Source organism: Lygodium microphyllum, chromosome 7 (genome assembly GCF_053477565.2).
Source record: "Lygodium microphyllum isolate KBCC chromosome 7, Lygodium_microphyllum_v1.1.10, whole genome shotgun sequence".
NCBI classification, from domain to species: domain Eukaryota; kingdom Viridiplantae; phylum Streptophyta; class Polypodiopsida; order Schizaeales; family Lygodiaceae; genus Lygodium; species Lygodium microphyllum.
The window spans coordinates 30,646,569-30,673,263 of record NC_141141.1 but is presented as its reverse complement, the minus strand read 5'-3'; the positions used below and the strand labels follow the sequence as shown (position 1 = coordinate 30,673,263).

The following is a 26,695-nucleotide window of genomic DNA, read 5'->3' as shown; positions in this document are numbered from 1 at the left end:
CAAGTGCACACGCATGTCTATATATGTGTACGTGTACACACAGACACCTCTCTCTCTCTCTCTCTTTCTCTCTGTCTCTCTCCCCCCCCAAAAGAAGTACAACAGCTCCACTACACCAAGATCCCATCCAAAGGCAGCATACAGATTTCTTTGTGAGAGAGACCCAGGAAGTTTCAGCACAGCCACAGCTTCAGTTATCTACACATACATAGGGGGTATTGATTGATCAAACTGTCCAGCTAGGGGATCGAGACATCCCAGACCTCGAAGCAAGCGTTGATTACATTTCCATTGACAGATACAGGAGATTATTCCTCAAAGTCAGCCCTCTATATCCCCATGAGATCATATCAGCTAGGAGTCTTTAATTTTCCAGCTAGAGTTTCCCTTATAGCTTTTAGTCTTCTTGTAGTGTTTATTACATTTCCATTTACTGTTTTCCAGACAGTTCACACTTGTATCATCATACAAATGACTGTAACCCATGGTCGCATAGGTCATTTTTGCCTTTTTGCAGACGTTAATATATCATTTCATTTCATCTCTCTCTCTCTCTCTCTTTCTCTCTCTCTCTTTTTTTTCGTAAAAGGTAATTGTATTAATTACGAAAAAAAATACAAGATTACTTGATTACAGGATACATGACGACAATCCAAGCCATCATGTGAAGAGGTGCTAAGTACTACAAGTTACAATGTCATGGCAAGGATGCGGAGGAAATTGCCATATGCCAAGGACGGAAGTCCTCCGTAGAGAGCAAATCAGAACGATGGAGAAGAGCTAACTGCCAATACAAGAGGCCCTTAAGCCTCACAATATGCCGCTGAACATTATGGGTGGAGTCAAACAGAAAAGCATTCCGAATGGTCCAGTTATGCCAACAGCCCCAGTATCGAAGAAAGTGATACATGAGCTTCATATGTGGCTGTGCGGGAGTAGGGTATTTGGGCCGGCCAAAAACCCAATGAGAGGGGCGCAGTGTGATACCAACCACCCCTCGCCAAACAGACGACAAAAAAAACCAGACTTTCGTAGCGACGGGGCAAGAAATAAATCGGTGGCGGGCGGATTCCATAGTAGTGGTGCAAAAGAAACAGGTGCCATTGGAGATTCGTCGCTTGGAAAGAGCCGAAGCAAGCGGAAGACCCCCAATCATCACTCTCCAAAGAAAGACTTTGTATTTAAAGGGTGTCTTGTTAACCCAGCCCTCCATCATAGTTGCCCTCCACCATGACCGGGATTTACGCAATCCCCATAAAGCATTTGCTTTGGTAACTAGCCATTGATTATCTTTAATCAGAAGATGATACACTTGGTTAGCAGAAGCTTTGCTCAAATGCAGCCGGCCTTGTAGGTCCCAATCCTGCCAGGGATGATCCGAAGCAATAGCAGGAAAGGGTTGTCTGCTCTGGAGCACCGTCAAAAGCTGTTCCCATAAAGGCCTATATCCACGAGGGATCCTGAAAAGCCTCCTAGCAGTACAAAACGATATAAGCACATTGCGACTGGCAAGGGTGGCATCCGCAACTGAAGACAAGCCCAAACGTGCCATCCGGTCGAATTGTGGTCTAAGCTCATGTTTACCTTCCCACGAAAGTAAACGCGAGACTGCCAGTAATTCCAATTGAAAAGAGTTAGTAGCCAAGCGATTCTCCGTTGGGTGCCACTGAGCCTTTTGAAGGACGTGTTTCCAGGAACACACCAAATGAGTAAGCAGCGATGAAGAAGAACTGGAAAACCGCGAATCAGCATTAAGAACGTGCCACCAAGAACTCCGGAGTTGGGTATTCCCATGCCGAAGCCCATGGCCCTCAAGGAAATAACGGGCGATAGTGACCCACGGATGATGATGATCCGAGCACATGGCGCGGAAAAGGGACCAACGAAGTGCCTGGATGTGAGTTTGGGCATCTAAAATAGCTCCACCACCCATGCATTTGGGGGTGCACGCATGCGACCACGAGATCCAGGAAATACCTGCATGCAATGAGTCCTTCTTCCATAGCATGAAGCGAATAGACTGAGTAAGAGCATTCAGAGTCGTAGGAGTCCAGGGCAACAATGGCAAGAAATATGTGAGCATGGGCAATATAATTATCTGGGCTACTTTGAGGCGAACATGAAAGGGCCAGGCCTGAGACTTCCAATACATAAACTTGGCCACCATTTTCTGAGAAATCCACTATAGAAGCTGTTTTGGGGGAACATCAACACCCAAAGGGTATCCAAGATGCCTGACAATGGAACCTCGAGGAACAACCAGACCCTGCCAGTCCAAGGACTGCAAATCCGACTCCGTGCAGCTTAGAATGGCTGATTTGAGCGCATTGATACGAAGGCCTGACGCCTAACCAAAGAGACCCCAAACATCCAATGCTTTTCGAAGGTTATCCTTGTCCGCACGCAAAATCATAAAGGTATCATCCACCAGGGATTGGCTAATGAAGTGTTGTCCTGTAGGAAGCGACAGTCCGGCCAACTAGGAACAGGCGGCCATATGTGATAACATGGAAAGAACTGGATGTGTCGCAAGGGCAAAGAATAAAGGGCTCAAAGGGCACCCCTGTCTGACAGAACGGGCAAGGACAAATGGCTCAGTAACACCTCCGTTCAGCATGACTCGCGAAGACGCCGCAGCACTAATGGTGTAGATCAGACGAGACATCCGAGCACCAAAGCCCATAGCAGACATAAGGTCAGCAAAACGAAAGACCAATCCAGATAGTCAAAAGCCTTTTCCAGGTCCAGTTGAATCAGTACTACCTCCTAGTTAGAATGCCGGGCATAATCAATGGCCAATTGGGCATTCAAAACATTGTGTAGAATATTTCGGCCCTTAATGAAACCATACTGGAGAGGGTGCACAAGGGCAGGGAGATGCTTATGGAGCCGATTCGCCATTACTTTGGAAAAGATTTTGTACATTGAACCCATCAAAGAAATTGGGCGCCACTGTGTCAACTTAGATGGCGAAGGAACTTTTGGAAGCAGTTTAATAAGTCCTTGTTTCCATGAGGAAGGCATGATCCCCATTTCCCACACCTGCTGAAACAAAGCCTGCAATGGTTTCGCCAGTTGGGTAGCGAAAGCTTCAAAGAACTCATTGGTGAGACCATCCCAACCCGGACTTTTATCTTTGGGTAAGTGTAACAAGACGTCCATAACCTCTGCTTCACCAATATCTGACTCCAGAGTAGCTTGCATGTCCTGCGGAAGCTGATTGCGGACCAGGTCATAAAAAACCGAACGGGCCTGAGTAATTTGGACTGAAGGTGGAGAAGCGGAACCGAGAAGGTCACGGAAATAATTCGTGCACATATGCACAATAGTCTGTGGATCCAGGATAAGGTGGCCTTGTGCATCCTCGAGTCTGGTCATATTCTCTCGAGCAGGAGAGGCATGGAGAGCTCGAAAGAACTTATAGGTCTGACATGCACTATCTTGCAAAGTCTCTGTCAGATGTTGCAATTTGGCCTGCTGATACGATTTTAACTGGAATTCTTTAATAAGATCGGCCACCCGCATGGCCAGTGCAAGCAGAAATGCATCATCCGGAGTGTCCACCAGCAGGGAGCGAACCAAAACCAGCAGGTCCTCCGCTGCCTGTCGACGGCGCCGACAAAGAGAGGCATGATAGATCCCATATTGCCGAGCAACCCGCTGCACATTAGAGAGCAATCTTTCAAATGACGCAGTGCCCTGAGAGGAAAAGTCCAAGAAGAATCTGTCAAGCAATTGCTGCATATAGCCCTGAAAGATTGTATGCTTTAAGTAGGACGAGTTGAAACGCAAAGGGAGTCTCTCCAGAAATTGCTTGAAAGGGGCAATGGGTTGTGCAAGCAACTCGAATTGCAGAGGGAAGGTCCCACAAGGCATATTGCTGCAACACTTTTATTTCGAGCATCTCAGGCAGAAAATCATCATTCTGCAAGATATATATACCGTCCAACCGCGACCATGTTGTGGCATCCTGGGCCGAATGGAAAGTAAAGCCTAGAGAAGACGAGTGTAGCCAGGACCAAAGATCTTGCTTAAGAACAGCAAGAGCCAACTCTTGCCACATACGACTTTCCGGCGCATCCATGACCGAGTGCTCCGATGTAGACTGGGAAGAATCAACACACATATTGAAATCCCCCATGAAGAAGCCCCGTCTACCAAGTGACAAGGAAGTCTGCAAAGTCTACCAAAGCTCCCGGCGAGATAACGAATCATTTGGAGCATAGAGGCCAAGTAACCATAGGATTTCCCCTTCGAATAAGATTTCAACCACCAAAAAGCGGCCATGAACATCATTTTTAATAAGAACAGGCTGATATTTGGCATGTACAATCATGAGCACACCCGAATAATGCATGGCCTGTGTTCCTCCATAGAACAAACGAAAGCCATGGCAATCCACAACTTTTCCGGCGTCACCGTGACTCTTGTGCTCAACAGCGCACAGGACATTCCACTGATTCTCATACAATGCAGTCCACATGGCATGTTCCTTATGGCGAGAACAAATTCCTCGCACATTCCATGTGGCTATTTTCATGTGTATACAAAACACAATCAGGTACGAGGCACAGCTTGCCTCGATTTGACTTTGTCGGCGAGAATGTCCAAGACTCCCTCATCCAAGAAATCCGCCAACACCGCAAAAGAGTTCTGAGGACCAGATTTGGAAGTAGACGGCATATCTACTTGCTTGGGGTTGGAACGTGGGTAACGACGGTTCCACGGAGTAATGACGTTGCCTCTGGTATCAAAGGCCAACTGTGCAGGTGGACCCTTTAGACGATCCGAATATATTTTCCTGGCGGGAAGATGACGGGGGGCTGAGGAAACCATAGCAGGAGCAGAGCGCTCGGAAGACATCATTTCCTTCCTCCGCATATATGTACGCATGGAGTCTTGTGAGGTAGTAGGCACAGTACTCTCCATGCCAGCACCAATCCTATTGCCTTTTTTGGCACGTACTTCAACCCAATCAGTGGCACGGGAATCCAGACCCGAAACCTGTTGTTTACCTTTGGCCAAAACTTGGGGCGGGTGGATAGTATCCAGCGACAGAGCATCACACACCATATCTTCCATGGGCGGAGCAATATGACCCGCATCTGAAACGTGTTGTTGCTCTGGGCATTCAACCATAAAGTGCCCCAACTGTCCACAGGAAAAGCAATGGCTTGCAAAATTGCCCCATTTCAAACGAAAGTGTAATGGATGCATGCCAGAGCAATTGAGGCCTAACCAAGCAAGCCGTTTACTTGCAGTATCCCATAACATGCACAAGCGGTTGCAATTCACAGCCCTCAGACTGGGAGGGACCAGAACCGTGCCCACAGCGGCCATAGCATCCTTCAATAGCGGCCAATAAACAGCCGGACAATTTTCCACTTCTACCCACACAGGGCATTCACGTTGCAGGAGGCGCTGAAAATCTGCCATCAGGCGCCATGGAACCACATGAACCAACCGACAATCAAAAAACAAAGGCAATTTAGACAGGAGAGCAGCACGGTGCGTCTCTGTTTTCAACAGGACCTCAAAAAATCCTCGGGATCCAACAAAAATCTCTTCAACACATTCCCCTTGTAGCAGACTCTGTAGCCATTGGCGAATACGGGAAAGCAGCGAGATGCGAACAGTGAAGAAGAGTATCACCGCGCGATCATAAAATACCGAAAAGCAGCGTAGGACAGTTTTTGGGTCGACGGTAGCTTCCAGAACATCGTCTGGAGCAGAGTCAAAGAAGGCTTCCTGATTATGTTGAACATATTCGCCAAGCAGAGTGTTGGCAAATTCCAACAGATGCTCCCAGTCCACCTCCTGAGAGTCCACAGAATCCGAAGCAACCTGCGCATAGGAACGATCCTGAGTATCACCTATCTCTTCCGGGGTATGCTTGGTACGTTTACCCGCAGGCTGGATGTCAGGACCCGGGGGCAATTCTTCAATGCACAGAACCATATCCTCCGGTTCCTCAGCATCAGAATCCGGGCCAAGTGCTGCCACCGTTTGGTCTATGAAATCCAGATCCAAACCAGCCATCGTGTGTGACGAGCTGATCTCGAAGAAGAACTGACGCACAGTGCAGATCAGTGTCGGCTGAGTTAGAAATCTGCGCCCCTATAAGCTGGTTGCGCACATGGCGGAGGACGACCCTCAGGACGTCACACGGACAGGTTGCAGGCGTTAAAAGTCTGGGGCGACCACCACGGTGGCTGACGGGCAAGGGCAGCGTCTCTCTCTCTCTCGCTCTCTCTCTCTCGCCTTCTCAGGCAAAACAGGATATGCACTAGAGAAGCGGCTTTAGTCGTAGCCTGTCCCAATATCGCGAGTGACAGGGCACAACCCTGACAGTGCACGTGCAAGAGGGCGAACCACAGGGGAGGCAGAGGACGACAGGGCTGGACAGGTGACGAACCAAGGCAGGGGAGGCGACGTTCAACAGGGCCCAGGTCCGACTGCAGGAGGGGCGAGGCAGCAACGGCGCAGGGAAGGGATCGGGCGCGGGCAGAAACCCTGATGCGCAGGGCGGACAGGCGCAAACCAGGCACGGAGCCCGCAGGGTAAGCGGACGACAGCGGAACAGGTCCGACTGCTGACGAGAGCAGGCGCCCGCGTCTCTCTCTCTCTCTCTCTCTCTCTCTCTCTCTCTCTCTCTCTCTCTCTCTCTCTCTCTCTCTCTCTCTCTCTCTCTCTCTCTCTCTCTCTCTCTCTCTCTCTCGTTTTTGTAATAGCTAATTATATTAATTATGAAAAAAAGTCCATGATAATGATATTACAAAGTCAATGTGGCTTTAGACCATCATGTATAAACCAAGGACAATGGATTCAGTAACTGCAAGAAGATGAGAGTGCAACAGACACCCTGGAACTAGACCAACACGAATAAAGAGATTTATCAAGATTTTGTCCTGTGAGCTTGTGCCTTTACCACCAATGTCTCAAATACACCATCCTCAAAGAAGTCCCACAACACCACAAAGGTGTTGGGCCTCCGATGTTCTGCCCGTGAGAATGAAGGCACATCTATAGTGTGGGAGGTGGAATTAAGATACTTGCAATCCCATGGAGTGATGACTCCACCAAAAGCATCAAAGGCCATAAGCAAGCTGTGGTTGATGTCGCCCTTCAGGGGGACTGCAGATCCTTTGTCTTTATACCACCGACACACGGTGGCTAGCTAAAGTGTTGTTATTGTAGTTGTTTGAAGGCAAGGGTAGAAACTCGAGCCGTGGCTCGTGGATGCATCAAAGGATTTGTCTCGGCAATACAAGTGTGGAGGGGTCTTGTGAGGAAGAAGGGTCACTAGGTGTTGGGGGCATTGAAGTCTCCTTCGCTTTTCCCTTGTTGCGACAAGCGTCCATCCCTAGCCCTGTTTTTCCAAAACTAAGGAAGGAGCCAATTGCTTGCCTTTGGACTAACTGCGCTATATAGTTTGCTGCTAATTAGAAGGTGAGAGCGTGTTCTAGTCTTTGTCCATGCGCTGATCCACCAAGGTACTCTTTCTATCTAGACATTTGACCATGAAGTGACCCAAGTGGCCACAGGAGAAACAATGGCCAACAAAAGTACCCCAGTTAAGCCAAAACCAAAGAGGCCACATACCGCAGAGAGAGGGAGATTGAGGGCAGTAGCATAGGCTGGACTCAAACAGGGATTCTCGTTTTTGTAATAGCTAATTATATTAATTATGAAAAAAAGTCCATGATAATGATATTACAAAGTCAATGTGGCTTTAGACCATCATGTATAAACCAAGGACAATGGATTCAGTAACTGCAAGAAGATGAGAGTGCAACAGACACCCTGGAACTAGACCAACACGAATAAAGAGTTTTATCAGGATTTTGTCCTGTGAGCTTGTGCCTTTACCACCAATGTCTCAAATACACCATCCTCAAAGAAGTCCCACAACACCACAAAGGTGTTGGGCCTCCGATGTTCTGCCCGTGAGAATGAAGGCACATCTATAGTGTGGGAGGTGGAATCAAGATACTTGCAATCCCATGGAGTGATGACTCCACCAAAAGTATCAAAGGCCACAAGCAAGCTGTGGTTGATGTCGCTCTTCAGGGGGACTGCAGATCCTTTGTCTTTATACCACTGACACATGGTGGCTAGCTAAAGTGTTGCTATTGTAGTTGTTTGAAGGCAAGGGTAGAAACTCGAGCCGTGGCCCGTGGATGCATCAAAGGATTGGTCTCGGCAATACAAGTGTGGAGGGTTCTTGTGAGGAAGAAGGGTCACTAGGTGTTGGGGGCATTGAAGTCTCCTTCACTTTTCCCTTGTTGCGACAAGCGTCCATCCCTAGCCCTGTTTTTCCAAAACTAAGGAAGGAGCCAATTGCTTGCCTTTGGACTAACTGCACTATATAGTTTGCTGCTAATTAGAAGGTGAGAGCGTGTTCTAGTCTTTGTCCATGCGCTGATCCACCAAGGTACTCTTTCTATCTAGACATTTGACCATGAAGTGACCCAAGTGGCCACAGGAGAAACAATGGCCAACAAAAGTACCCCAGTTAAGCCAAAACCAAAGAGGCCACATACCGCAGAGAGAGGGAGATTGAGGGCAGTAGCATAGGCTGGACTCAAACAGGGATTCTCTACACGACCACATCTCCACCTTGAGGGGCATGATTAAGCAGGCTAAAGTTAGGAAGAACAGACTCTACTGCTGCTTTCTAGATTCTAGCCTTCGATACAGTTCCATGAGATAGACTACCACAGAGGCTGCAGAGACTCAGTATCCCATTGGACATGATTTCAGGCATCTACACACTATACAAGATGGTGTTAGGTAGCATGAGATACCTAGGAGGACTTCTAGACATCGTCTCTAGCACCATTGGTGTGAAGCATAGATGTCATCTCCCTCCTATACCCTTTGGACTCGAAATTGACCAGATAGAAGACCACACACTGACGTGAATCTGTTATGCAGTAATGCAGTGACTGTGGCTGCAACTTGTATTTTGCAACGACTGTAAACAGTGTGAAGGAATTTGGGGTTGTGAAAGAATACTGAGCCTGCAAAATTTTGTAAGGGGTTTAGGGAAAACTTGAAAATTTGCAGGAATCGCAGACATTTCTCTGATTTGACGGGTGTAAAGTAAAAGCTGAGTGGAGCTGCACAGTGTGTGAGGAATGGATAATGCAGACAAATTTAAGCATCAAACCGTGGCAAATGAATTTTCGGGAGACGAATCTGATCAAAAACTAACAAAACCATCCATGGAAGCAATGTCTAACACCCCTTCTAAGAACATATGGTACAAGACGTATGACTGTAGGATTCATCATTAGACCATCTCCCCAACAGCTAACAAGCATCGAAAGACCTCACGTACCATGAATGAAAGGAAATATGAAGAAATTCATCTCATGATTCGCTTTGAGTTACGAATTATGAGACGAGAGTTGGAACAATTACAAGAGCAGGTTAAGACCGAAGTAATAGTAAATCAAAAGGCAAAAATGTTGGGAATAAAGGGCTATTGTGCCTTTTATATGTGCACGGGTCATGGAGGAGGATTCGGGTGGTGGGTCTTCAGGGGAAGACTTGGCGACTGGACCCCTATGTTTTCTGGATGGAGGTCAAGGAGTGGCGCCTTTGGATCTAGGAGGGTAGACCACTTGATGAGCTGGAGTGGGATCCAGGAGAGTGGCTATGGCCGGCCTCTGCGGTTGCCAAAAATTGGCCCAAGTTCCTAGAGTATACTGCCAGGATTGGCAGACGTGTACTGATGCAAAAGGATATGGACTGGGCGCCGTCACGTAGCACGCACTAGGCAGAGCACAGCATCACGAAGGCCTTCCGACAGACCTTCTGGTGCCATCTATGGGATAGCTGGAGGCCGAGGAGGGTGTCGTATTTTTCATGGCTGGTGACACATGGAGGTTTGGCGGTGGGAAGCTGGCTTGCCCAGATGCAGAAGGAGGGAGGTTGTAAGCGCTGCACACAGCAGCCTCTAGAAACCCCAAAGCACTGCCTTTGGTCTTGTGAGGAGGTGCAGCTTGTGTGGAGAGGAGCATGCCATATCCTTCGACGTATAGCCCCCAACCGTGGGTGTATTTCATGGGGATCTTTCTGTTAGCATGCAGTTACCTAGGGCCGTCACCTTTTGTATGAGGCCGGGATGTAGGACACGATATTCATGATCGAGGCAAGGTCATGCGCAGTGGTTGGTCTGGAGGCTTTACCCATCCGCCAAGTACTGGAGCCCACAGCAGACCGCTGTGAGGTATGGGAGATCATAGGGAGCCTTACTAGATGGCATATCTGGAAGGCGCGATGCCAGGTGGCTTTCGGCGGAGAGAGACTTTCAGCACTTGCGACCTTAGCAAAGCTATGGACCTCCATCATTCACTCCCTCCGCGGCCGATGGGATTAGGCGCAAGGCGAGTCCAGGGCTCCTTGGGAGCTCCGTGGTCACTTCATGCGTACTTGGGGTGGCCAGGGCCTATTCTTTGTGATACAGGCAAGTAGTCCCGTCTGGCGATGTACCCCCCCCCCCCCCCATGGCTTCTTGCCCCCATCCCCCCTAGACCGCCTTGAGAGGCTTGTATACATGATGTAGTGGTGACTTTGCATCAGCTCCAGTTAATCTGTTGAGCATGAGCATTCTGTTGTAATCAGTTGTTTTGACTAATATAATCAGCCACATTTTACTTGCAAAAAGAAAAAAAGTGCACGGGTGTGAACACACCCTTAGCACATTTGTACTTTCAAATATATCTATCTAAAACCTAAAGAGGTACACACAACAAATTGTACCCAATAACATTGTGCATCTCTCTCTCTGACTCTCACTCTCTACTCTTGCTCACGTTTTGCTCTCTACCTGACATTTTCATCACAGGACATTGAATTGCCATTGCACATCACTCACTTCAAACTGGTATCAGAGCATACAGGCTGTGTACGCTTCCTTAAGACAATGATGCGAGTTAGGCGAGCAAGAAGTGCAAGCAAGCAGGAGCTTCAAGTCCCAGATGTGGAACGGCAGTTGGCAGGTCGCAAGTACTAGGAAATGTGTTTGAGAAGACCAAGCTCAAGCCACACGCTAAAGACAAAACACTGTAGACGACACGCGGCATGCGACTTGCAACTGGACGAACAACAACCTGCATGCAACCAACTAGGCGACATGGAAGGTTTACTAGGCTAAACGGTAGTACGCGACCAGCCCTGCAACACGCAACCAGGTTCAAGCTGCAAATGAGACAGCAGCCATGCTAACGCGGACTGGCGAGCAAGACTAGTTGCCACAAACGTGGCACGCAAGGCCAGGAGAAAATGGGCAGAGGTCAACATCCTCTTTTTTTCTTCTTCATCAGGTGTTCACATGCAAAGGCACAAAGCCAAATTTTCCCCAAGAAAATTCGGGCTTTTCTTGGATTTGGGAACTTTATTGCAGAAGTGGACAATCTGACTCGGAAATTGCAAAATCAATGCACATTTGCCCGTGAAATTTTGGGGCTTTTCACATTTAAGTGAAATTTCTTCAATTTCAATGAAATTTGTGCACACCAGACCCATGCAATTTGGGGCTTTTGCTGTTTGGGCGAAATTTGTGCGCCATTTGGACACCTAGCACTTGGAAAATTTTAGGAGTTTTGCTGAAATTGCTCTATTTTGGCAAAACTTGCCTATTATATGCATGTCAGAGACAGTGGAGATGTATGGTTGATGCTTTGAGCACAAAATTTTGGGGCTTTTGACAATGTGTGTCAAATTTTCTGCCTGTGGGTGCATGTACAACAGTAATTGCAGCTAAAATTTGGGACTTCTCATGTAATTTTATGTATTTGTCTTGGAACAGCTGTAATCAGTTGTGGAGTGCTCTAGCACAAGGTTTAGTGCTTCTAAAAATTTATTTGCAGATTTGAAATTTCTGCTTTTACGTGGTTATTTATTGTTGGTTGGTACTTGTTTGTACCTCGATCACTTGTGTGACAAGTTGGGCTTGCATTTGCTGAATTTTTTTGTCACATTTGGTCTGAAAATCATGGCCGGAAACAGTGACAACAATCATCTCATGCACATTAAGAAGCTTGAAAGAGCAAATAACTTTGTAGTTTGGCAAAAACAGTGCTATAACATCCTGTTGCAGAAGAAGCAGGCAAGACCGATTAAGACCAAAGGGGCAAAGCCCGCAGATATGGAACATGAAGACTGTGATGAGTTAAATGAGCTTGCACCCTAAACCATGAAGGTATCAATTTCTAATGCCTTGCTATTCAACATTGAAGGTTTAGATTTTGCCTATGCTATTTGGACTTGACCGGAAGAATTGTATGCCCAAAAGAGTGCCGCAAGCAAAGTTTACTGCCTAAAAAATCTTTTGGATTTGCGTATGAAAGAGGATACAGCAATGTCTACTCAGTTGAGTGAGTTTAACTCCATTTTCAGCCAGGAGGTTGCCTCGAAATTGGGATACATTCAGGACTGCTATGAACAATTCTAATGCGATGCTTTTGTATGCTGATGTAGAGAGTGCTCTACTCATGGAAGAAATGAATTGGAAAAACAATGCATCCAGTAAGTTTTCCAGTGCTTTGCATACTAGGGGCAGATCACAGTAGAAAGGAACATCTTATAGCAAGGGACGCAGTAAATCACGTGGTAAGGATGTTGAATGCCATCATTGTCGCAAGAAGGGTCACTTTAAACGTGACTGCTACAAATGGAAGAAAGGAAAGGGCAAGAAGACAGATGACAGCAAGAGAAGAAAGAGAGTCAGTCTAAGAAGAGCAGTGTCAAAATTGAAGAAGTCAGTGCAGTCACTCATGACACTGACAATGGCAATGGCATACTCTTTATCTCTTCACACTTTAGTACACATGTTTTACTTGCAGATATGGATGATGACATGCACACTTGAATTCTAGATTCCAGTGCTTCCTTTGATGTTATCCCTCATCGTGAATGGTTTTCTAACTATACAGGGGGTCGACATGGTGTTATCCATCTTGAGGACAACTATGCATGTGACATTGCAAGTATTGGTAGTGTGCAGTTGCAGTTTCAACACGGCTCTGTCTTCACACTTCAGTATGTATGGCGTGTACCTCAGCTCAAGAAGAGCTTGATTAGCAAAGGGCAGCTAGATGACGATGGATTCCATACCACCTTTGGTGATGGGAAATGGAAGATCTGTAAGGAATCTAGAGTGATTGCCAGAGGTTGTAAAAGTGATACCTTGTATCCTCTCCATGTATCTAGTGTGTGTGACCATGTTGCCATGGCCGAGTAGCCAAGTGTTTCTTTGTGGCATGGCCGGTTGGCACACATGAGTCAAATTGGAATGCAAGTGCATTCTCGTTTAGGTTACTTGCCTTATCTTCATTATGCTAATTTTGAGCATTGTGAACATGCACAGACGTCTCGTAAGAAGTCTCTTTCGCTGAAATCTTCTCCTCTAGAGTTAATACATTCCGATGTATGTCAGATACCAAGGTTATCTTTAGGGGGATAGAAATACTTTAACTTTGTCGATGATGCTACACGGAAGGTATGGATTTACCCTATTCGTAGCAAGGACGAAGTGCTTGATAAGTTTCAAAAATTCTTCGCATTGGTTGAAAATCAGACTGATAAGACACTTAAGTGTCTTCGCTCTAACAATGGTGGGGAATATGTGTCCAAGATCTTTCAAGCATTTTGTGACAGAAAGGGGATAAAGAGGGAGCTCACTACCCCTTATAATCCACCCCAAATGAAGTTGCAGAGCATCTGAAACGGACCATACAGGATAAAATCCGTATTATGCTGTCTCATGCTGCATTAACCCCTAGCTTTTGGGCAGAGGCTGTTATGACAGCTATTCACGTGATTAATCGGTCACCAAACAAGGTCTTTGGGGGCGAAATCCCTCAGGAAGTATGGTTGGGCAAGCCATCTTCATACCATGGTTGTCACATCCGATGACGTTCGATTAGTACAGCCCGATGCTAGTACGATACTAATTGGACTAATAAATCTTGGACTTATGTCTAATGTTACGTCCGATGAAAGAAAAAATACATATAATATTAAGTCTATGCTTAATGTTTAGACTTACAAATTAAAACATAAACTTAGAGATTCAAGTCAAAAGTGTAAAAGAGAGTTGAAATAAGACTCGAGAGTGTACTATGTAGCATGAATAATGAAGTCAACAACTTTATTATGAGCGAGATGTGCAATCTCATACAAAAAGTGTACAAAAATGGATTGAGATAAAAGCCATCATCCATGGCTCAATCCGAATCAAGATACATGATTACTTTAGATGCTCATATCACTCTCGACATCGAAGGTGAAAGCATCCTTGTCATTGCTTCAGGAGCCATCACCCTCAACAAAATCACCCTCACTAATGACATTGCCCTGGCAATCATACTTGAGCTCTCTAAGCTCTAGGTGAGAGGCAGTGATAGGTATGCCCTCTTGGGCCGAACTAGGAGTACTTCTCGAGCCACTCCCACGTCTCGTGTAGCATCTAAGGGCCCCACAAGCATCATGGGCAGCCGATGTGGATGCCGATGCGGAAGTTTCATTGCTATCAGCGCGAGACCCACCGTGCACGAGTCCGAGAGATCCACCGTGCACGAGTCACACTTTTAAGTGTACTAGCAGAGAGCTTGAGTGAATCCACATTTATCTATACATTTAAAGAATGAAGAACTTAGATTAAACAAATGAAACTTCTTTAAATATATTTCATAATCTATGAATAAAGTTATGAACTAAGAAGTATAAAAATTAGATATACAATACTTGTCTTGCCATAGACATCTCATGCATGTTGCATAGCATGCGTAAATTGGAGCAACAATAAATTAGTCGCTCCAATTGTCCTGTGCTAAGCTTGTTACAAATTTTGGTGTGCACGAGAGAATAGGCGGACAAATTTCATCGGATAGGATAGAGCATCCATACTTCGCCTAGCCGGCACGCATGGGCTCAAGAGACTTATCAATCCTCTCTCTCTCCTCATCGAGTTTCTTGGTACGCATGTCATTATACGTGACACCGTACCATCCCTCACAAGGACCAACAGCGGCAATGGCTTTCACCATCCGCTTCCATTAATCCACTTTGAGAATATGGAAAGAGAGATTGCACTCAATTATGGTGCGTGCAATATCTATTTCCACTTGCCTTTGCCTCTCCTTGAGAAAGGAGAGAAGACCGGAAACTTGCCCCATTGCTTGGACAAGAGTGGCTTGTCTCTTGGGCATAGGTGCACCACTCGAATGGCTTTTTCTAGATGGAATAGAAGAGGCCCCTCCAACGGAGGAAATCGAGAGAGGTGGAGAGGAATCGTCTTCCGCATCCGAGACCTTATGATCAAGAGAGATCACCTCCTCACTTGCCCTTGAAAGGCCTTTGCGTCGCTTCAATGGCAAGTATTTCGGACAACAATCTTCATAGACATCGTCGGAAATACGGAGGCATGGTGTGGCTTCCCCTCCTAATTTGCAAAGGTGGATGAGAAGGCGAGTGACGGATGAGATTTGGACCTTTGGGCAATATTTGCATTGCCACTTACAAGTGTTGGATTTCTCCTTCACTAGTTCGAAGTAGGCACAATGCAAGCGAAAAGCCTCATGGAGAGGGGGTGCAATTGATGATGTATAGAGAGAGCCTAGAGGGTCACGGCCCACGGGATAGGGTGAGATGATTGAAGAAAGGAGTGGAAAGAGTAGAGAGCTTGAGGGAGTAGAGAGAGACTATAGCTTGATGGAGGTCCGAGGAGGAGGTTGGAAGGGTTGAGAGGTTAAGGGAGGACTTAAGGAGAGAGCTTGAGAGAGTAGGAAGGATGGAGAGCTTGAGAGGAGTAGGAGGTGTGGAGAACTTGAAAGGATGAATGAGATGGTGGGGGAGGGGAGATTTTGTAGAAAGAGAGAGAGCTTTGGGGTTTAGGGTTGGCCTTTTGGGGGGGGGGGGCGTGAGGGAGAGTTTTTAAACTTGTTAGTTTAAAACTTTAATCTTTAATCTTTAATCTTTTCTCTTGAGTCTTTGTGAGAAAGAAATAAAAAAAGAATAGAGAAGATTCAAGAAAGAAAAGAAGAAAAAGAAAGGTGAGAAAGAGAAGAAGAAAAGAAATGTAAGAAAAAAAGTAAAGAAAGAAAAAGGAAAAAAAGGTAAGAATGATGAGAAAAACGGTCCAAAAAGTGACCATTTACAACTTTATTGGCCGCAAGGCCCAGGCGTACAGGAGTCAGGACTCGCGTGCGGGCTGCAGTGTAACGTTCAAGGCGGGTTGCAGACAGTGAACCGGACGGATCACGGCACGGTGCAAACGGACGGGTCCGGACGGAACAGGACAGGTCCCGACAGAATAGGACAGGTCGGACAGTCTATCGGACGTGGACAACCTTGCTTCATACACTCACTTGAAAGTGTTTGGCTGCGACACTTTTGTGCACATTCGTAAAGAAGAACACAACAAACTTGAGCCAAAGTCCTATAAATGCATTTCCCTAGGATATGGTGACGAGGGTGAAATGGGTTATAGATTATGAGATCTCGAGAAGAGGAAAATAGTACGTAGCAACGATGTTTTCTTCCAGGAAGATCGCATGCATAAATAGCCCAAAAAGGCTGAGGACATCTGTAGGGTTGTATTCCAGGAAGAAATACCTTTTGGACAGCAAAATGTGCCACAATAAAGTAGTAAATACCTGCTACAAATAAACTTGCAAATGTAGAAAAAAATGCTGGAAATGATCAGCCAGCCATTGCCCATAATGATGAGCCACTGGATGTGCAGGAACAGCCTAGACAACAAGCTGTTAATGCTGATCTACAAGCTGAAATGCCACGACATGGGCTGAAAATGGAAAATTGCAAGCTCAACAGCCGGCAAACAATGATCGTTGGGTTAGGAGATCATCTAGGGCTACTAGACCACCTGATAGATTCGTTCCTGATGCAAACAATGTGGTTGATTATGTTGTGTTGACAAACTGTTGTGATCCGTCTTGCTTCAAAGAAGCAATGGACAGATAGGACAACAAGAAATGGTATAAAGCCATGTTGTCATAGATGAAATATCTTGAGAAAAATGGCACTTGGGAATTGGTGCAGTTGCCTAAAGGGCAGAAAACCATTCCATGCAAATGGGTTTACAAGATGAGGTCACTTCTAGTTCCTCGCCAAAGTACAAAGCAAGATTGGTTGCGAAGGGGTACAAGAATAAAAGATCTTCTCACTAAGGGTCTTTTAGCAGAAGGATTTGCTCATTGCCGATAGATGATGGGAGTTGGATAGGTATATGTATTTCAGCTTTGATGGGAGTTGGATAGGTATATGTATTTCAGCTTTGTACATACGTAGACTTAGCTGATTCTTTTATCCTCTTAAGGCACATTGCCTTTAGGTGGGAGGTTGTTGGGAATAAAGGGCTATCGTGCCTTTTATATGTGCACGGGTGTGAACACACCCTTAGCACATTTGTACTTTCATATATATCTATCTAAAACCTAAAGAGGTACAAACAACAAATTGTACCCAAGAACATCGTGCATCTCTCTCTCTGACTCTCACTCTCTACTCTTGCTCATGTTTTGCTCTCTACCTAACATTTTCATCGCAGGACATTGCATCACCACTGCGCATTGCTCACTTCAAGAAATGCAAGACATGTAGATAAAGATTAAGAACGAATTGCGGACGCAAATGCTGTTCAAACTGTACACGCTGAAAAATGAAATGCAGAAGTGGTAGATGCATGCAAATCTGAAATCTTAGAATTGAGGGAAGAAATGAATACATTTAAGAGAAGAAATAAATGTGCAAAAATAACTACAAAAAGAGAATGAGGCATTGAAGGCATGTGGAAGGGAGGTTCACTTATAGGCAAAAGTGGCAAAAGACAACACAAAAGCAGATAGAAGAGGCCAGCCCATGGATTGAGGTAGTAAAAAAGAATAAGGGAACATCAATGAACAAGACTCAAGTAATGAATGCTACTTTGGAAGAAGAGACTAGGAGATGGGCTAGGGTTTTGCATGTACAGGTAGTAGGATGGGAGGAGAGGCACAGCCCATAGGAAGATGCTAAGACACTTGCCAACAAAATTGGGGCTTCTAATATACATATAGTTAGTGCTTGGAGAGTGGGAAAAGAGGACTCTTAAGTCCCACGCTCTAATTCTTCGCTTTGGGGACATAGAGAAAAAGAGACCTTCCTCTCTGAGAGGAGAGCCCTCAAAGGTGAGAAGATTTCTTTGGATGAGGACCTTACCCTAGCACAAATAGCACGTCACAAAGAACACATGCCCAAAGTATTGGATGCTCGCAAAGAGGAAAAATGGGCTGTTTACAAGGATGGACAAGTCATCATCACTGACATAAGGATTGCATGATGGTAGGTGGCATACGAGAAACTTTGGATGTCGTTATGGCATTGTAATGGAGCCCTATGCTTGGATGCTCGTTACTTTGAAGATAGCTTCCAAAACATAGATATAGCCATGTGCACAGAAACATAACAATGTAAAGGTAGCCAACTACCAAACATGCGGGGATACAAGTAGAAAAGTGCATTTCGTCCAACAACTAGAAAACCAAGAAGTACTAGGGGTTCTCGAGGTGTGGTCATACTATACCACGAAGACCTCAAAGGGATAGTTCATGCAATGTAGAGAGAGAATGATGCACAATATCTATGGATTAGGATCCATGCAAGAAGACTATGGAATATATTCATTGCAATATGCTACTTTCCTCTTGCAAACTCGACCTATGCCGCACGAGATGGATCTTCCTTTGATGTACTTTACAAGGATATCATGAGATATGCTAGCATTGGGGACATATTATTAGTGGGAGATTTCAATACACACAGTGTAGACCGACAAAGTGAATTTTATATGCATGATAATGACATGTTCAAAGAGATTCACATAAATAAAATAGGCCTACGCATGAGAGCCTAGGATAAAGAAGTGAATACCTATGGGACACATCTATTGGCTTTGGAAAGTGCACATAGACTAGCCACTTTTAATGGTCTACCACAATGGCTAGGATCTGAGAATGAAATGTTGGAATCACAAGAGGGGACAAGTATTGTGGACTACTTGATAGGTTCACCACTGTTGATACCAAACATCCAAAACTTTAAGGTATCTAAGAGACCGATTGGCATAGCATCAAATCATGTTATTTTAACTTTCATACTCTCTTGTGGACATATGAAACATAGAACACCATGCCTCCCTAAACATCCCAAATACTACTTTGTAGAACTTTCATGCTCTCTTGGGGACATATGAAACATGGAACACCATACCTCCCTAAACATCCCAAATACTACTTTGTAGAAGACACCTCACACATCTACATTGGTTCTCTAGAAACTAGTTTACATACATTGGACTTGAGCAAATCATTGGAGAAATGCACAAGGGACTTAGTAGAGGCCATACATAGATCAGCCATATATGCATTCCCACACACCTTGCCCCAATGTAGAATAGGCACTCAAACACATCGTCAAGTACAGACGTTCTTCAAAGGCCTTGTGTGGAAGAAACAAGACTACGTACCAAAAGTAGAAGCAGAGATATATCAGCTATTTTTGGAATGGGATAGCAAGAGTGCATGGAAGATGTTTCATGAAAGACAGCCCCCCATACAGATTACATCACCAGATGCTTGGCTTGACCATGGTAGATAATTATATGGCCTACCAAGGCAACCACCAACGCAGCCCCTACAGGCCTATAGGCCAATAGAGCGGTCTTTCTTCACCTAGAAAATGGTTAGGAATGCAATTTATAGATTACAAAATGGGAGGGCATAGGATGAGGATGGGCTAGTGGCAGAACATTTCTCACATGCTTGCGACACGCTAGCACCCATAATAGCACATATGTTCAATAGAGTAGTATGTGAAGGCTTTTCTATAAGCTAGCGAGACAATATTATAACTCCACTCTTTAAGACTGGTGATCCTTTGATCCCTAGCAACTACAGGACTATCATGATCAGCCATACTTTGGCCAAGATATATGGATCTATACTAGAGCATGAACTCATTGAGTGGGCTAAGATGCAAGGCAAGAGAGCACAAGGATAGGCAGATTTCAAACACGAATATACCACGCTAAACCATATCCTCATACTTAGAGCCATTATCAAGGAGGGTCGAGCTCGAGACAAGATATTGGAGTATTAAAGGGTATACAATAGGGTATGTATGCATTAAATGAGACAATGATAGCACTTGGGAGGCTATCAAAGAGGATTGACACTACCATAGGAGTGAAACAAGGATGCTGGCTTTCACCCACATTGTTTGGTTTATATATAGATCAAGTGTCTAATTACATTGACAAAGGAGGAGGATCCGAACCCAGCCCAACAAGGGTGTTGATACCAATATTATTGTATACATATGATATTGTTCTCACTTTAAATTCACTGGAGGGACTACAATGCCATCTAGATGCTTTGTGCATCTTTTGAAGAGAAAGAGACCTCATAGTGAACCTAGTGAAGACCAAAACCATGGTCTTCAATGCTTCACCAACATGGGTGACTAGATCTATGTACCAATTCACATTTGGGGGAGACATAATGGAGCATGTGTGGAAATATGTCTATCTAGGAGTCACCTTGTGAGGGAACCCTAATTTAGGGTAGTAAAGTCATGGGCAAGCACGAGAGCCTTCCGATTCACCACCCAGCCTTGCTCAAGAAGATGCAAGAAGAAGCGAGCGTCGAATCATGCCAGACGTCAATTTCTCAAGAGTTATACTAATTTATAATTCACTTACTTAAGGCCTTGTTTCCACTTACTTCCTAAGGCCCCCGATCCCCGTTCGGGCGCCCAAGGCCCCCGGACGGTCATCTCTTGTGATGTTTCCGCATAAGTTACATTCATTAATGTAACATTTCCTCCCCCTTAAGAATTGGTTTCATCCTCGAAAATGACACTCGAAAGGTCTAACTGTAAATTGGGAAACCTTTTTCTTAAAGTGCTTACTCCTCCCATGTTCAGCTTACCAGACATTCTTGATAAATAGTATGCCTTGTTCGTCTATTACGAACATTTAAAATTCTTTCTGGTTCATGAGGAATACATTGGTCACTGAATAGCTCCTTAATCTTATCATTTAAGACTAGATTATCCATATCACCCAGCTTCGTTCTTAGCTTGCTTACATGGAAAACTGGATGTGTTTTACTACCAGCAGGTAGTTGGAGCTTGTAAGCCTGTTCCCCCACCTTCTTAAGTATTGTGAAAGAACCACAATACATGGGTGAAAGCTTTGGACATCATCCCGTTTTCATGGTTTCAGTTTGTCCAAGCATTTTAAGATAGACCAATTCCCCTTCTTCAAAGGACATGTCTCTTCGGTGAGGATCTACATAAGCTCTAGCTCGATCTTAAGTTTTCTTAATATTTTCTTGAGCAAATTTTAATATACTATTCATATCCTCCAAAAAATATTTTGTTGCCTGAACCTTTTCCTTATGCAGTCCTACTCCATGAGGAGCATAGTTGCCTCCGTACGTGATACGAAACTGTCCGTATGGTACGATCCTTAGCTTGTAATAGGTTGTTCTAAGAGCCTGCTCACAGTCCGTACGGTACAATTCATCCTTCTATTGTATCCCTACATGGGTACTATTTTGTCTTGTACATCACCTTAGCTTCTTTCCACACTATAGCACTAACCATCTTTTAGCACGCCAGACTTGAATGTCTAGTGATGATGAGCATTATACATGGTTTTGTCTAATAGGCCACTTTTGGCCTCAGAAGACTCTCTCTCTCTCTCTCTCTCTCTCTCTCTCTCTCTCTCTCTCTCTCTCAAGACTTCTTTGCAAAGGAGACTCAGAAGACTTCAATACACTTACAACCACTGTCCACACAAGAGCCTCTCCCACCGCCACAGTCCACACAGAGACAAGGAGTATTGATTGATTGAGCCATTCAGCTTAGCCGATCCAGACATCCTAGGCCTCGACATAGACACAAACGACACCTTCATAGGCGGATACAGGGGATTATTGCTCGGGCTAGAGCTAGGCCCTCCATACCCACATGAGATTGTAGCATTTGGATCTTATTGCTACTAGACATAGCTCTATGTTTACACATAGCCATAGTTAGTTTCCTTTCTTACTTTGCTTTGTGCTACATATTTTGCCCAAACAGTTGTACCATCATACACATAATTGTAACTCATGGTCTCATAGGTCATTTTGGCCTTTTGTAGACGTTAATATATCATTTCATTTCATTTCTCAATAGATAATTGTATTAATCACGAAAAAGATACAAGAAAACAAGATTACAAGTTGCAGGATGGCTCTAGGCCATTGATCATAAAGCAAATACAGCAGACTCAATAGATACTCTTGGAGACATTACAATCAAAGTACAAAGGAAGTCGACGGGGACTAGAGTGGGATAGAAGAAACTGCAACATGGCAAGAAAGCAAATCGTGTCTAGGGAGAATATCCACCAACTCAATCAAGGCTGCCAATGAAGAAGTCCTTTCAAGAACACTATATGACTTTGCACTCCTCATGAGCTCAAAGACGAATGCATTCCTCATAGTCAACATATGCCAACCACCCCAGAAATGTAAGAAATGAAAGAGCACTTCCATATCGACTTGCACAGGGTCCACAAACTTGGGATGTCCAAAGACCCAGTCTTTTGGAAACATTGCCCAACCACTCACAACCAAATGGTCGATAGCAGTGACCAAACCTCCGTACCACCAAGCAAGGAACCTCTCTCTCTCTCTCTCTCTCTCTCTCTCTCTCTCTCTCTCTCTCTCTCTCTCTCTCTCTCTCTCTCTCTCTCTTCATGAAGATAATTGAATTAAGCAGTAAATATTTACATGAGACCATCAGGTCAACATTCTCACTGTATCTCTTACATGCTACTACATCAGACTAACAGGTAAGCAATTCTAATAAATCAAACAGAAAGAACAGCAGGAGTAGAGTGAACAATCGCCAGCCAGGGAGCGGCATGTCCAAAAGGATCAAGTCTGTTGACATCATAGGAGTGATTTGCCATAAGACCAATCCACGCACACTGGCCACATGCCCATGGATGCCCGATGCCGAATCAAAAATAAAGGCATTGCGAGTACACCATATGTGCCACAGGGCTGTCCATCTAAGAAAATGGAATAGGCAGGAACAATCTAAAGACAAAGAGGGCATAGAGGACATATTTCCCATAATCCACGAACGAGCTAGTATGCGGTGTTGAGTCACCAAAACCACACACGGGAAATGAAATTCCAGATCTGTCTCGCAACAAGGCTCATCGCATATAGTACAGAAAACACAATGGCCTGCAGAGATCTTTCGGGCACGGAGCACTTCTCCCCTTGGAAGACCCCCAAGGAGCAACCTACACATGAATACTTTACCCTGATACAAAACCTTAGACTTCCAAAGCAAGATAAATCTGTCCCGCCACTTCTTTTTGCTATCCCAGAGATGCCAGACCTTATTAACCTTCCCCATGACCCATCTTTTAGCTTTCACCATCTAATGATATATCTGATTCGCTGACCTTTTCTGAAACTCGTTAGGAAGCACAAACTTCCAGTCACGCCATGGATGCAATGGCTGTAACGCAAGCAAAGAAGAGAACCTCTAAAGACAGTCTTGTATTGACGACCAAATGTCCTTGTATCCATGAGGCACCCTAAAGTACTAACGAATACGCCTAAAAGAATAAAGGCAGGCTGCCTAGGAATAACCCGATCACAGACTATCTTCAACCCTAACCTAGCCATCTGATTAAACTTATCTCGCTGCAAATTTTTGTGTGGCCAATCCAACCACCTTGAGGAAGCCAGTATTTCTCCTTGCATCGAATTTTCCTCCTTACGAATATCCGGAGGATGCCAGACAGCAAAAAGAAGCATCTCCTGCCAGGAAGCAATTAAATGAGAAAGAAGAAAAGACTAGAAGACTTTTATGGGCCTCGTAGAATTAAGGGCATGCCACTAGGAAGCATGAATAACAGTGCTTCCATGAGAGATGCCAGTCTTTTCTATGAAGAATTTGGCAATATCTGACCAAGGATGACACTGAATACATAGACTCTGCAAAAGGGACAGCCTCAAAGCAGCCATATGCAAATTAACATCCAACAAAGCTGCACCCCCATCCTTTTCGGAGTGGTCACATGCTGCCAGGAGATCCCATACCTACCCCAAACGATTGCCTTTCTTTTTCCACAGCATAAATCTGATAGGCTGGACCAATTTCAAAAGGGACTTCTTAGTCCAAGGCAGTAATGGTAGAAAGAACAAAATTATACTGATCATGATGCATTGAGCCATTTTTAGCCTAACATGAAGAGGCCAACTTTGAGATTTCCAGTACATGAACCTGTCATGGATTCGAGATGCCATCCAATCCAACAAAGCACGGGAAGCAACCTCCACACCAATAGGATATCCCTGGTTTCTAGTTATATTGCCCCTCAGGATCACAATTCCATTCCATCCCAAGGCCTGCCCATCCCAAGGCCTACAGATCATTCTCCGTACAAGAGAGAAGGGTAGCTTTCCAAGTATTAATGTGAAGACCCGATGCCAAAGCAAAAAGGTTCCAGGCCACCATTGCCCGATTGACATTAATAGGATCCGCCTTGCGGAACATAAAAGAATCATCTGCCAAAGATTGGTCCACCAGCTGATCACCGCCAGGAAGAGATAAGCCAATTATCTCACCTTGAGCTGCCAACTTATCCAATAATGAGAGCATCAGGTGAGTTACCAAAGCAAACAGCAAGCGGCTGAGTGGACAGCCTTGCCGAAGAGACTGAGATAAGGCGATTTCCTCCGTAATCCCTCCATTAAGAGCAATATGGGCCACAACACCCTGACTAATGGTATCAACTAGAGAAATCATACGGGGGCCAAAACCCATTGTAGACATTAATTGCTCTAAAAATGACCAACTGGCATAATCAAATGCCTTCTCGATATCGAGTTGAAGCATAGCAAACTGCTGGCTAGAAGCTTTGGCATAATCAATTCCTAGCTAGACATTCAAAATGTTGTGCATTATATTCCGAACTTTAATGAAACCGTATTGACGTGGATGAATGAGCTGCAGAAATACTTTTTGCAATCTGTCGGCAATGATATTGGAGAGGATTTTATATAACAATCCCATAACTAAAATGGGTCTCCATTGTTTCAAAAAGGATGGAAAGGGAAATTTGGGCAACAACTTGATGACTGCAATCTTCCAATCTGAAGGCATCATACCCGAGTTCCACACCTATTGACACAATCGAGTTAATGTGTCCTTAAGCAATTGCACATTGGCTGAAAACAGCTCATTAGGAAGCCCATCCCATCCTAGACTTTTCCTTTGAAGCAAGTGAGAACACTTTTTTTTTTCAAGAAAATAGAATTTTATTAATAACACCTCAAAGAAAGTCCCCCTAAAGGAAAATACAAAGTGCAAGAAACTCTGTGAAGAGTAACTAAGTACATCTTTTTTTTTTGCAAATAAGGTGTGGCTAATTATATTACTTCAGAAAAAACCGGAATACAAAGAAGTGCTCATGCTCAACAAACCAAGCTAGAGCTGGTGAAAGTCACAGCTACATCATATATACAAGCCTCTTAAGGCGGTCTGGGGGGGATAGGGGCAAGAAGCCATGGAGGGGGGAGGGGGGGGGGGGGGGGGGGGGGGGGGGGGTGGTATATATCGCCATTTGGGGCTGTCTGCCTGCATCACGAAGAACAGGTCCTGGCCACCCCAAGTGTGCATGAAATGACCTCAGAGCTCCTGACTCGCCCTACACCTAATCTTATCGGCCTCGAAGGGAGTGGATGATGGAGGTCCAAAGCTCCGCTACGGTCACCTGTACTGAAAGTCTCTCTCCGCCGAAAGCCACCTTACACCCCGCCTTCCAAATATGCCAACCAGTAAGACTCCCTATGATTTCCCATACCTCAGAGCGGTTTGCTGTGGGCTCCAGTACCTGGCGGATGGATAGAGCCTCTAAACCCACAACTGCGCACAACCCTGCCTCGATCATGAAAATCGTATCCTACATCCCGGCCTCATATAGAAGGTGACAGCCCTGGCTGACCGCCTGCCAACAAAAAGCACCCCAAGAGATACATCCAACACTGGGTGCTGTGCGGCGCAAGATGCGGCATACTCTTCTCCACACGAGCTGTGCTGCCTCACAAGACCAAAGGCAGTGCTTTGGGGTTTCTATCAACTGCTATGTGCAGCACTTACAAACCCCCTCCTGCATCTGGGCAAGCCAGCTTCCCACCGCCAAGCCTCCATGTCCCACCAGCCATAAAAAATACGATACCCTCCTCCGCCTCCGGCTGTCACATAGGCGGCGCCAGAAGGTCCATCGGAACAGCTCCGTGATGCTGTGCTCCGCCCAGTGTCTGCTACGTAATGGCGCCTAATCCATGTCCTCCTACATTAGTACGTGTCTGCCAATCCTGGCGGTGTACTCCAAGAACCTCAGTGGCTTCTTGGCGACCGCAATGGCAAGCCAAAGCCACTCTCCCGTCCAGCTCCTCAAGTGGCCTTCATTCCCAGATCCAGGGCGCCACTCCTTGAGCTCCTGCCAAAAGACCAACGGGTCGAGCCGCCATGTCTTCCCCTGAAGGCCAACCACCCGGATCCTCTTCTATAAAAGGACAGCTAACCTCTCATCCTGGTGCCCTCC

The 26,695-nt window shown here is 45.3% G+C and overlaps 1 protein-coding gene and 1 pseudogene across 3 annotated transcripts in view; both read right to left on the bottom strand.

Annotated features, from left to right (window-relative positions):
* Positions 1–26,695, bottom strand: part of LOC148033315 (phosphatidylinositol-3-phosphatase myotubularin-1-like) — a 244,047-nt gene that overhangs the window by 35,981 nt on the left and 181,371 nt on the right. The window lies entirely within an intron of this gene.
* On the bottom strand, positions 14,925–24,912 carry LOC148033316 (uncharacterized; annotated as a pseudogene).